The following is a 13278-nucleotide window of genomic DNA, read 5'->3' on the forward strand; positions in this document are numbered from 1 at the left end:
TGGAGAGAAAATGTTTTGAGAAACGATGTACAAATGCGCTTTACACAATTGATGTGTGTATGGATTGGGATAACAGTTGTATGAGTCCCTAATAAAATGTTTAAAAAAAAAACCCAACAAATGTGGTGAAGAAAGCAGATGGTGCCCAGCTAGCAAAAGATACAGTAGTACCTGGGGTCTTAAAGACTCGAAGATAAACAAGAGGCCATTTAGCTGAGAAGCAACAAAGCCCACATGGAAGAAACACAGGAGCCTGTGTGATCATGAGGTGTCAATGGGATCAGGTATCAGGCATCAAAAACCCAGACAAAATATCATATCAATGTGAATGAGGGGGAGCGCAGAGTGGAGACCCAAAACTCATCTATAGACAATTGAACATCTCCTTACAGAAGGGTCACAAAGAAGAGGTGAACCAGTCAGGGTGCAATATAGCACTGACAAAACATACATATGTCCTCTAATTCTTTAATGCTTTCTCCGCCCCTGCCACAATCATGACCTCAATTCTACCTTACAAATCTGGCTAGACCAGAACGTATACGCTGGTACAGATAACAGCTTGCAACACAGGGAATCCATGTCAGATAAACCACTCAGTACCAATAATGAGAGTAGTGATACCAGGAGAGTAAGGGGAAGGTGGGGGAAATAGGGGGAACAGATCACAATGATGTACATATAACTCCTTCCCAGAGGGACAGGCAACACACAAAAGTGAGTGAAGGGAGACAGCAGTTGGTGTAAAACATGAAAAAAAAATTATAAATTATCAAGGTTCATGAGGGAAGGAGTGATGGGGAGGGGGAAAATGAGGAGCTACCCTGTTTCCCCGAAAATAAGACAGTGTCATATTAATTTTTGCTCCCAAAGATGTGCTAGGTCTTATTTTCAGGGGATGTCTTATTTTTCCATGAAGAAGAATATGGTACACATTTATTGTTTATTGTTTTATTAAAAGAGACCTCGCACTTGCTGTCTGCTCCTGCTGCACTCCAGCCAACAGTGAGCTGTGTGGCAGAGCCTGCCACTACGGTCCAGAGTCCAGAGTTACAGTTGCGTTGGGGGGCCTTATTTTTGGGGAGGTCTTATTTGGGGGGGATGCCTTATAGTTCAGCGAGAGGCAAAACTGTAAGTAGGTCTTATTTTCGGGGGATGATTTACCTTCAGGGAAACAGGGTAATATCAAGAGCTCAAGTAGAAAGAAAATGTTTTGAAAATGATGATGATATAGTTAAAGTTTATTGTGCCAACCTGGCCAATAAACACATGTGGGGTTAATTTCTAGTTCTCGGATCTCTTGCTTTGTGATGGTCGCACCAGGGTGCAGCTGCCTTAGCCAGTTCCCTGCTTCAGCTGGCAAGGCTCACTTCCTGTAAGACATCCCCAAGGAGAAGCCGCGTGGACCTTCCCCGATGCAGCCCTGGGTGCTGGAGCAGCCGTGTGGAGACTCCTGCCAGTGCTGAGATGCTTACACATTCATTGATTCAGCTTTCCTCCTGTGGTCGGCATCATAGTGTGTGTATTGTGAGATGAAGGAAGACTGTGGATTGGTGTCGGACATATGGGTTAATGTTGGATTTGTGGGTTTGAGCACCACTGGGTTGGCATATTTTCTTGATGTGCACTTAACCTTTATACAAAACTCTCTCTTTGCTTCCGTGGATTTGTTTCTCTAAAATACCCTGACTAATACAACAATATATGTACCAATATAGTTGCCACAATGGATGGATGTATGGATTGTGATAAGAGCTATAATAGCCCCAAATAAAATGATTTTTTTAAAAGATAGAAGAGGCTTCATAAAGAATGAAAAATTCCATTATTTTTTTTATTTCATTGTCCCATGAACTATCTGAAGCAATATCTTATATGCATGTGTTTATTTAACTTTATAATTATATTACGTTTAATATGTTTTACCTCAATTTTACCTTATCTTAAAGTGACTTGACTTTTCATTTATTACATACTACAACATTAATGATATTTTATATTCAGCTGCTAGTATTCTGGAATATATATGAAACCATTCCTTTTTCTTAAAATAATCACATACATATAACATGATTTAGAAACTGCCCTAAGGAAAGGTTATTTTTTTTAAATTTTTCTTTACACATGAATGATGCCTGGGGCTTGTAAATAGAATTTTAAACCTTAGTATGCAAAAAATTATTTGCAGAAATTTATGACTTCATCTTTATGGGATTAATTGAAAAATACGGATTGACTTGAGCTGGTGCTAGGTGGAACTATTTGCAGTTTTTTAAAACACCTCCTGTTATTTAATTATAAAGTGTCTTGTATCTTGGAAAAGTGGTCTTGAATGTGCTTATTGCTAACTTGACAGTTCACATGGGAGGTAGTTTCTAACAAAAGGTCTTAAAATTTTTTATCTTGAGTATATTTATTTAAACAATTCTCAACTCTGTGGCATATACATTCTCAACTCTGTGGCATGTACATTCAAAATTCTAAGAAAGTTGATGTTATATATTTAACCATGTAAATGTAGGGAAATTGCTGTATCCTGTCAAGGCTAAAGTATAAGAAAAATAATACTTAATGCCTAGGGATGTTATGAGATTTAAAGAAGATAATCCACTTAATGAGCTTTGCAGTTTTCCTGATTTTAGTAGGTAATCATTGAATTTTAATGATCATTATTAGCCTCATTCTAAGAGAATAAAGATTGCTTGTTAACCAATTGGATGTGTAATGGCAAGATGATAAACTAGAAGAAACTAAGAATGGCATTAGTGACATACTTGAAGAGAGACATATTTTGAGACAAAAATATTAAGTATTCTTTTATCTTGCATCTTGCACATAATCAAGTACTCATTTTTCTTAATACGATGCTTAAAACAGTATTAATCCACTGGAGCAAGCATTTTACACGGAAACCCAACCTGCATACCTAGAGTAGATAAGGAGTTTGGGCTGTATTATGCTAAATGTGCATGTTTAGAATAAAGGAGCCCTTTGGGTGTTGTGGCCTAGATGCCGGGCTACTCACCATAAGATGATTTGTGCAGACCCACTGGTTGCTCAGGGAAAATGGATGAAGGCATCTACTTCAGTGAACACTTTTAGTCTCAAAAACGCTACAGAAGACTACTATCAGTTGAAGTCAACTAAATGAATGGCAGTTGGGTTTAGATAGTATTTAGATACAGATGACAATAAAAATTTGAAGATATGTCATCATTGGGTAATTTAAAATATTTATATTTATGTAATCACTATAATGTGGAGTAATTAAAAAACATTAAATAACTTACAGTGTGTGTTCAATAATAATTATAGCTCAAATGAATAAACAGACCAATCTTATTTGCTAAGAAAACTATTTTCTGTAGAAAATATTTCATCTACTTTGTAATACAAAGCTAGTCAAAATTCTTTCTTTTCTCCACTTGGTCAGAAGAGGCTGGATTGTTGAGTCACCCAACTGAAGAAGCTGATGAACTCAAGCTCAGCAGTTAGATGCAGGTTTGGCTGCAGACACAAATGGATCCAAAGTGGACAGGTGAGATTACAGCTGTTGGCAATCTCCAGACGAATGTGCAGGTGATAGGCAGGCCACTGGCTCAAGTCGAGACTCAGCAAAAGTAAACAAACTTTTCCAGTGTTTACTTATGTTGGATGAAGGTCACCAAAAAAACCCACCTTCCTTTGAATTGATTGGCAACTCATAGACCTCATCCACCACTTCTCTGTCAGTTGTTCATAATGTGCTGGTTTGTGAGTTGTTGTGGCACTGGAAGCTAAGTTAGTGCTATTTCAAATACCAGGATGCCAACCACAAATTAACAGATGTCAGCAGATCTTCCAGACTAATAACTGACTGTGAAGAAGGAATAGACTTCTCACTTCAAAAGAATGAACCAGTCATTGAAAATCCTAGGGATAGCATCAAGCATTTTCACTTACTGAAAAGCCAATGAGTAGAAGGAAAACGTTGTCAGACATGGTGCCAGAACATGAGCCCCTGTATTAGTCTAGGAACTTTAGAGAAACAAATCCGCAGCAACTCATGGATAAGAGAGAGTTTTATGTAAAGAAAGTGTGCATCACGAAAACATCCCAACCCAATGCTGCCCAAGCCCACAAGTCCAACATTAACCCAGTAACCCAACACCAGTCCACAAAGTCCTCCACCTTACAAAACAGAGGCAATGATGCCGACTGCAGGAGGAAAGCTGAGTCAGTGAACGAATAAGCATCTCAGCACTAGCAGGGGTCTCCACATGGCTGCTCCAGCACCCAGGGCTGCATCGGGATAGGTCCATGTGGCTTCTCCTTGGGGATGTCTTGTAGGAAGTCAATCTTGCAAGCTGAAGCAGGGAACTGCTAAGGCAAGCTGCACCCTGGTGCGACTATAACAAAACAAGAGACCTGAGAACTAGAAAGGCGAGGCTCAGCACCCATTTATCCCTCTGCCTTTCAATTAGCCCCACATGTGATTATCGGCCAGGTTGGCACAATTAACTAACTCAGCCCCTTATGCTGGAAGGCACTTAACATATAATTGAGCAAGATCTGTCGTCTCAAAGTAGAGCGACTATAATGATGAGTATGGAATAAAACCTGTACACACACACACACACACACACACACACCTTCAAACTATCATTTACTAATGAGGCATGACTCAAAATGAAAAGAATAGCTGCAAACATCAATTAATAATTGGATCTTGGACTATGTGAAGTATGAATCTAGGAAAATAGGAAGTTATTAAAAATTAAATAGAGCACATAAAGGTAGATATCCTTTGCCTTAGGGAGCTGAAATGGACTGGTATTGACCATTTTGAATCAGAACGCATGAGGCAAGAGAGGCATGCTTTTTTTACCCCAAACTGGCACACTGAGATGGCTGCACGAGCAGGTGCATTGTTGTGATGGCAAAACCAGTTCTCCATCTGCTACAAATCAGGTCTTTTTTGTCACACACTGTTACAAATCTTTTCAGAACCTCTAAATAGAAAGATTAATTAACAGCATGACCTGGTGGAATGAACTCCAAATGCATTACGAGTTGAGCACAATGAGTCAATAGTTTCATACATTCTGGAAGTTGATGGATGTCTAGAATGCGGTTTGTCATCAATTGTCAATTCACCTTTTTTGAAATGAGAAAACCACTCATACACTGGAGCTTTTCCCATAGCACTGTCCTTATAATCTGCATTCAACCTCACAACAGTTTCTGCAGCATTTTTCCTGAACAGGAAGCAAAATTTAACAGCCCCAGCTGTTCTCTTAAATAAGCCATGACAAAAAATGAGATTCAAGCAAAACTGTTTTTATGAAAAAATTCACTGTGCCCCGAGAGCACCTTCCCATACGACACCACTTAGTGGCTCTAGGCTTCCCTAGTGGGAGAAATGCGTACTACAAAGGCTCCACCCAGCGTAGCTGCTTTTTCTCTGTGTGTGTGTGTGTGTGTCTTGAAGTAGAATACTGTCAGTGATAAGATAATCTCTATTCACAGGTAAGGACATACACTCGATATAATTAATATTCAAATTTATGAACTACTAAAGTTAGTGCTGCAGAAATTGAAAAACTCTGCTGATATCTTCAGACTGAAATTTTCAAACATACAATTAAGAAGAAATTATAATTATTGGTGATTGCAATGCAAAAGTTGGAAACAAAGAAAGAAGAGCAATGGAAAATATGGTCTTGGTGATACAAATGAAGCTGGAGATCTCATGATCGAATCTGGAACAACCAATGACTTCTTCATTGCAATGATCTTTTTTCAACAAAACAACAGCAACTATATGAACTTGATCTTCTTTGGATGCAATACACAGTAATCAATTTGATTATATCTGTTGGACAAAAACATAGAGAATCTCAATATCAGAAGATAAATCAGGCCAGAGGCTTCTTATGAATCATATCATCAATTGCTCATGTATAAGTTTAGCTTGAAGTTGAAGAAAAAGAAAACAAATCCATGAGAGTCAAAACATGACCTTGCATGTGTACTACCTAAATGTTGAGAACATCTCAAGACCAGATCTAATGCATTGAACACGAGAGACAGAACCGGACAAGCTGTGGGGCGACATCAAGGACAGCATAAAGGAAGAAAACGAAAAACCATTTTGTTTTAAAAGATTTTTTTTAATTAAAATAAGATAAATGTGAATATCAGAACAAAGCAAAGCATGTGCTTAAACATAGGGAAGCTGTAGCAAATGGAAGAAATTGTGAAGTCAAAAAGCTGGACAGATCATTTTAAAGGTCAGTACAAGAAGACAAAGTAAAATATTATAATGAAACATACAAAGACCTAGATTCAAAAAAACAAAAAGAAAGCACATGCTCAGCATATCTTAACTGAAATAACTAAAGAAAAATTCAAGTCTTCGGTGGCAATACTGAACGATTCTGTGGGCAAAACAGTGAATGATAAAGAAAGAATCAAAAGAAGATGGAACGACTACACAGTCGATGTACCAAATGTACCAGTGTACCAAAAAGAACTAGTTGACAAGCAATTGTTTCAAGATGCGGCATATGAACAAGAACCAAGGGTTCTAAAGGAAGTTCAAGCTGCACTGAAAGCGTTATCCCAAAACAAGGCCCCCCCAATGAAATACCAATTGAAATGTTTCAACAAGCTGATGAAGCACTTACCGGGAAATTTGAAGACAGCTAGTTGGCCAACTGACTGAAAGAGATTCATATTTGTACCTATTCCCAAAAAAGGTGACCCAACAGAATGCTCAAATCATAGAGCAATATCATTGATATCACACACAAATAAAATGCTGCTGAAGATCATCCAACAAGCGTTGCATCAGTACATTGACAGGGAGCTTCCACTGGTTTGGGCAAGGGTCAGAAGAGGTTTGGGAACAAGGGATACCATTGCTGATGTCAGATGTATCTTGACAGAAAGAGGAGAATAACAGAAAGATGATTGCTTGTGCCTTGTTAACTATACAAAAACTTCCGGCTGCACAACTCATAACAGATGATAAATAGCTTTGAGAAGAATGGAAATATCAGAACACTTCATTGTGCTCATGTGGAACTATTGCACGGATCAAGAGGCAGTTTGGGGAGCAGAACAGAATAATTCATGATTATAAATAAGAAAAGTTGTGCATCAGTATTGTATCTGCTCACTGTACTTATTAATGCATATACTGAGCAAACATCAGATAATGTGGATTATATGAAGAGGAGTGTGGCATCAGGATTGGAAGAAGACTTATTAACAAGCCGCTGAATGCAGATGCCACAAACTCGCTTGCTGAAAATGAGGATGACTTGAGGCACTGATGGAGATCATGGATTTCAGCCTTCAGTATGGATTACAACTCAATGTCAAGAAGACTATACTCTGAACCCACCTCCCTGATAATTGGAGAAAAGATTGAAGTTGTCAAGGATTTTGTCTTGCATGGATCCTCCATCAATGCTCATGGAAACAGCAACCAAAAGATGCTGTATATATGGTAAATGAGTTCAAATACTTTGGGCACGTTGTCAGGAGACCCCAGCCCAGGAGAAGGACATCATGCTGTTAAAGTAGAGGGACTACAAAAATAAGAAAGACCTTGACCATTTAGATTGACACAGTGACTGCCCAAATGGGCTCAAATATTAGGATAATGATGAAAATGGTTCAAGGATGTACAGTGTTTCATTTGGTTGTTTATAGCGTAGCCATGGGTCAGAATTGACTGGATGGCCCCTAACAACAACAGCAACAACTGCCAAATTGTTGAGAATCCTGGCCAAATGAATTGACACATAATCTTAAGTATCATAGTAGCTATCCACATGCATCCTGATTTTTAAAATAATAACTATTTTTCATTATTTTGCCTAGTTTCTCATTGGTGAAATAACATTAAAATCTATCCTGGAAACATTATTGAGATTTTAAAAAATTTATCTACAATATGCTGTTTGCTTCCATTAGTCCATTTAATTCTAGCGCTAATACTACTGTGGTAAATTGATGCGTATTTTTTGGCAGAAAAGACTGAACCTCAGTGGAGCTATGATTTGAACTAATTTTTAGATACAAAACTTTTGAATTTCCTAAGGCATCAAAATAATAGCATCCTCACAATAGTATAATTAAGTCCATAAATCCATTGATAGCCTTAAATTTTAGTAAATAAGATGTATTATAGTGTTAACTTCCTTCCCTGAGAATTTCAGGATATTTTGTTCTTGACATATTATTCTGTTTTGCAAAATATTTACCTCTTCCAATATTGACAAAGCTATAATGCCACTCAATTAACATCTGCTGAGGACGAGGGAGTGTCCAATCCATGCTGTGCAATGGGGAATAGAGGTGATGCCAGGTACCCACGTTCCCATGGCGTGCAGAGGAGATTAAATCCTTGTGTTCTTGAAGGCTAATCTTGGTGGGTTATACACTTTTTAATTCCTAGATGTTTTCCTTTGTTTGCTCTCAATAATTCTATCTTAATCTGCTTGTTTGCTTCATAAATTAATGTCTTACCCTAGTCATTTCTCCTCTTGATAAACTGTGACTTTAATTCATAGGTGTTCAGTAAAAGACTTTTTAATCTGCTGGTAGTGAAACCTTGAATAACTCTACTATTTCTACTGCTTCTTGATTTTTGTCTTCCCTGCTGCTCTCTATGCATTATTTATATACATATTTTCAAATGAGCATTAAACACCTTATCCTCCATATCAGACAAAATGTTCTGCATAATCCAAATTTTCAGGCAAACTTCTGACACTTCTAGCAATCTAATTAGTGTTGACTTATCATTAAATTAAATTTTTAAATAGCAGACTCACAAATTCATGGGTGATTTTGTTTTTCTATAAGACTATTAAAAAGTTTGACAAATTAATTCAATTCAAGGCCAATATTATATAGATAGTAACATATGAGGTGTATAAATAAATAAAAACTGTAAAGATAAATTAATAGTGAAGTTTAAGGATCATGGATTGGCAAATATTTTGAAGTGCATCGCTACTAACTTGACTGAAGTCAAGGTGTCCAGGTAAAACCCTATAAATACCAAATCCGCAGCCACTGACACAATTCTGGCTCACTTTGTAGGACAGAGGACATCTCTTCCACAGGGTTTCTAAGCTGCACTTCCTTGTGGAAGCAGACAGCTACATCCTGCTCTCATGGAAAAGCTGGGGACTTTGAGTCATGGACCATTCAGTTAGCAGCTGAGCACTGAGTCACAGTGCTATTCTGTCTCCTTTGACCACTCAATGCCACCATTGAGTTGCTAGTGTGAAACGAAATTGTATTAGTTCACCGAGTGAAAGAAGCTTTGACTGACAGGCTCATACTGATAAAACTCACACTAACTAATGCACCAACTATCATTTTACTAATTTTAACTAAGGGTTTTAATGTAGTTTTTGGAATAGGGTGTATGCTTCTTAAAAATCACTTTCTGCAGTATACCAATTTTGTTTATTCATGAAATCATTCATTTAGTCTTTCATCAAATTTTTTTATTGATCAGTCCTGCAATGAAGTCTTATTAGGCTATGTTATTGGATGTATGAATACATAAGACAGAGAAGCTCCCCTTCATGAAGTCGTTGGTCAACGCAAGCATTGACTTTCATGAGACAGTGGTAAGACGGGGGAAAAATGGTCCAGACTTGAAGGATCAGGAAAGTCCTCTCAGTCAATGTGCAATAGAATTTGAAACAGAGGGCCAAAGAGGAGATAATCTGGTGGTGGACAAGGCAAAGTGAACAGCATATTATTTTCCAAATCTGTAAGTAGGCCTTGGAACAAGGGACATCATTGCTGATGTCAGATGGATATTGGCTGAAAGCAGAAAATAGCAGAAAGAAGTTGACTGTGGCTTTCAATTGTGTTGCCCATTATTACAAACTATGTATAGCCTTGAGAAGAATGGGACTTCTAGAACTTCTCATTGAACTCATGCTGAACTTGTGCATAGAGCAACAGGCAGTTGTGCTAACAGAACAATGGAATACTGCAGGGTTTAAAATTAGGAAAGTTGTGAATCAAAGTTGTATTCCCCCAACCATACTTACTCAATCGGTACACTGACCCTACATCAGAGAAATTGGAATATTATGAAGAATAATGTGACATCAGGATTCGAAGAAGGCTTATTAACAACCTGAGATGTGTGGATGGCACAAGCTTGCTTGTTTAAAGTGAGGAGGACTTGAAATACTTGCTGATGAAGATCACAGATTGCAGCCCTTAGGGTGGATTACAACTCAACATAAAGAAGACCAAAATCCTCACAACTAGACCAAGAGGTAACATTGTGATGAAGAGAGAAAAGATTGATAGCAAGGATTTTGTCTTAGCTTGGATCTACAATCAATGTTCATGGAACATCAGTCTAGAGATCAAAAGATATGTCGCATTAGGTAAATCTGCCTCACAAGACCTCTTTAGATTATTGAAGAGCAAGGATATTACTTTCCAGACTGTTAGCCTGACCCAAGTATAGTATTTTTTTTTTTGCTTCACATGCATGTGATAGTTAGACATTGAATAAGGAAGACAGAAAAGTAATTGATGCATTTGTATTGTGGTACTGGCCAAGAATATCGAAAATACCATGGACTGCTAAAAAGGATTCAGAAATATGTGTTGGAAGGAGTACAGCCAGAAGGCTCCTTAGAAACAAAGATGGCAAGACTTTATCTTACATTCTTTGGACTTGTTGTCAGGAGAGGTCAGTCTCTGCAGAAGACATCATGCTTGGCAAAGAAGAGGGGCGGTGAAAGAGGAAGGTTCTAAAAGAGATGGGTGGACATGTGGCTGCAACAGTGGGCTCCAGGGCTCAAGCCCCATCGTGAGGATGGTGCAGGACAGGGCAGTGTTTCATATTGTTGTAAGTAGGGATGCAATAGGTCAGAACTGACGAGATGGCACCTAACAGCAACAATAGCATGGGCATGTATTGACTAACAGATGTTGACGGCATGTGTGTCTGAGCAGGACTTTGCTCTACAGGATCCTGAAAGGCAATGATCTACTGGAAGGAAATCATCAGGTTTCTTCACAGGTACCTCTGTATGGATTGCACATCCTGCTTTTTGGTTAAGACCCCAGAGTGCAAACCACCACATCAGGACTCCTTTTAAAACCCAAGAGTGAGAAAGTACATATGACACCTTATTTAATTTGCATGATTTTTTTGTATCATGTGGATATGATGAAGGGAGCTAGTGAGAAAAAAATACTTGAAAAATGATTAGAAGTTAGAATGTAGAAAAGAAAGAAAAAAGATTTCCAAAAACCTGTGAGGAGTTTATTTTGTGGCAATGAAGTGTTTTAGAGATGAGGTTAGCATATTCAGCTGTGCTTACTAATCAAATCTTAAATTTTATGTTTCTGTGTCAGGTTCACAATTTCAGGAAAAAGAAAATAAGTATGCTCAGGAGATCGACTGTGATAACTATGAAATCTGAGGGCTGTGCTGTCCTATTTGCTGTGATAACCTATTCTATTTTAGAGATATTTGCATAAGGAATCAGGGTAGTTTGTCTGAAAATCAGAGCCATAATCTTCCTAATATCTCTCTCACTTTGTTAAAGAAAAAATCTCTCTCCTCACTCCCCCCTTAATCTGTGTCTCTACATCTACCTGTATCTGTCTGTATATTACTAAATAAGGTCCAATATTTATTGAGAATATTAAAATCATTATTTTTGCTACAAAAGCAATGATAATAATTAATTAAAAGAATAAAAATATACAATGTAACAAGTATGTATACAGTGAATTTATAGTTACCGTACTTCAGATGTATGATCATAGTTATTAATTATAATTACAAAAAGGAAAAAAGTGATACTGTAAGGTGCTTCACTGTTACCTGTCAATCCTACCTAAGTAAAATTAATACCATCCTTATAATAATAATAAAGGTTTTCATAATATATCTAATTGTTCAGATTATACTGCAAAGAACATAATAAATGGATGAGCAAATGTGTTCAAGGATTTGCCAATTATGCCCTTGATGATTTATAGGTAGAGCTAAAATTTTCAAATGCTGGTCTCTACTAAAGTCAATATTTCTTTGATATCTCACCTAATTTATACCTCGTTTCCTCTACCAAAATTTCAGTGCTTTATGGATTAAATGTCATTTTGCCCTTTACACATTTCTCAAGTTCCGTAGGTGATGGAAGTGGTTTTTGGTTTACTGCTTACCAATGAATTAGCTCTTTGAACCCACATTGCAGTACCACGTAAGAAAAGCCTGGCAATCTCCATCTATTGATAGAGTTCTACTCTGTAACATATGATGTTTCAATGTGCTGTGATTGGCTTGGCAGCAACTAACGATGGATCTATTTATCCATTCTTCTATTCACTGATCCATCTATCTCTCTGCCTACTAAATAATTATACAAATATGCATTATTTTCTCTTAAGAATGTAGGCTCCATTAATCAGAAAGTGCTGTACTTACTGGGTTTTGTTTGTTTGCTTCTTGCATATGAGAGTGCAGGAAAGTATCATAGAATATCTTCAATGAATCACTATTGAATGATGAGGTAAGGGTAACTTTCTAATTCACTTTGACAAGATAATGTAGTGTATAGTGGGAAACTTTGGAAAATATTTACTAAAAACATCTAGAAGTAGATTTTTGAGTCATTTCATAGAAAATCTTCTAACTAAAACGAGGGAACTTGCCTACCTGCTTACCATATAAAGGTTTTCTTCATAAGCCACATGCATAGACTTTGTCATGTTGGGAGCCATAATAAGGACAGACCTCTAGAATGGTACATCAGTTGTTATTGTTAAGGGATTCTCATAGCTGATTTTATTCCTCAAGGGAAATTTGGGTGGAAACCTGAATGGAGATAATTGCTTATATTTGAGGGATAAGAATATCAGGAAGAAAGAATATCAAATGAAAAGGCTCAGGGAAAAATACAAGCATCCTTGGTGTATTTGAGGAACACAACAAGGATATTTGTAGCTTTCATAGCATGAGAAACGGAACACAATCAGAGGCTACAGTGCTGAAGGGTCTGTTAAGCCACAGAAGCCATGTTAAGGACTTCCGCTTTACTCCAAATGCCATGAGAAACTACTTGGATATGAAAGTAAAATAAAATATATGCTTTTTAAAATTTACATTATTCTCTTATTTGCTCATTCTGGTCATTCTTATTTATTATCTATCCATCCATCCATCCATCATTTATTTATTGACTTTGTTAGGTTCTCTTTTCCTTCAAAGCCCGGATAAAATGCCAC

The 13278-nt window shown here is 37.4% G+C and overlaps 1 pseudogene; it reads right to left on the minus strand.

Annotated features, from left to right (window-relative positions):
• Positions 1–8328, minus strand: part of LOC101648492 — a 14184-nt pseudogene extending 5856 nt beyond the window's left edge.
• Between the last annotated feature and the right edge of the window lie 4950 nt (positions 8329–13278).

The sequence above is a fragment of the Echinops telfairi genome, unplaced genomic scaffold (assembly GCF_000313985.2).
Source record: "Echinops telfairi isolate 266 unplaced genomic scaffold, ASM31398v2 ScPeMD7_3509;HRSCAF=4178, whole genome shotgun sequence".
NCBI classification, from domain to species: Eukaryota; Metazoa; Chordata; class Mammalia; order Afrosoricida; family Tenrecidae; genus Echinops; species Echinops telfairi.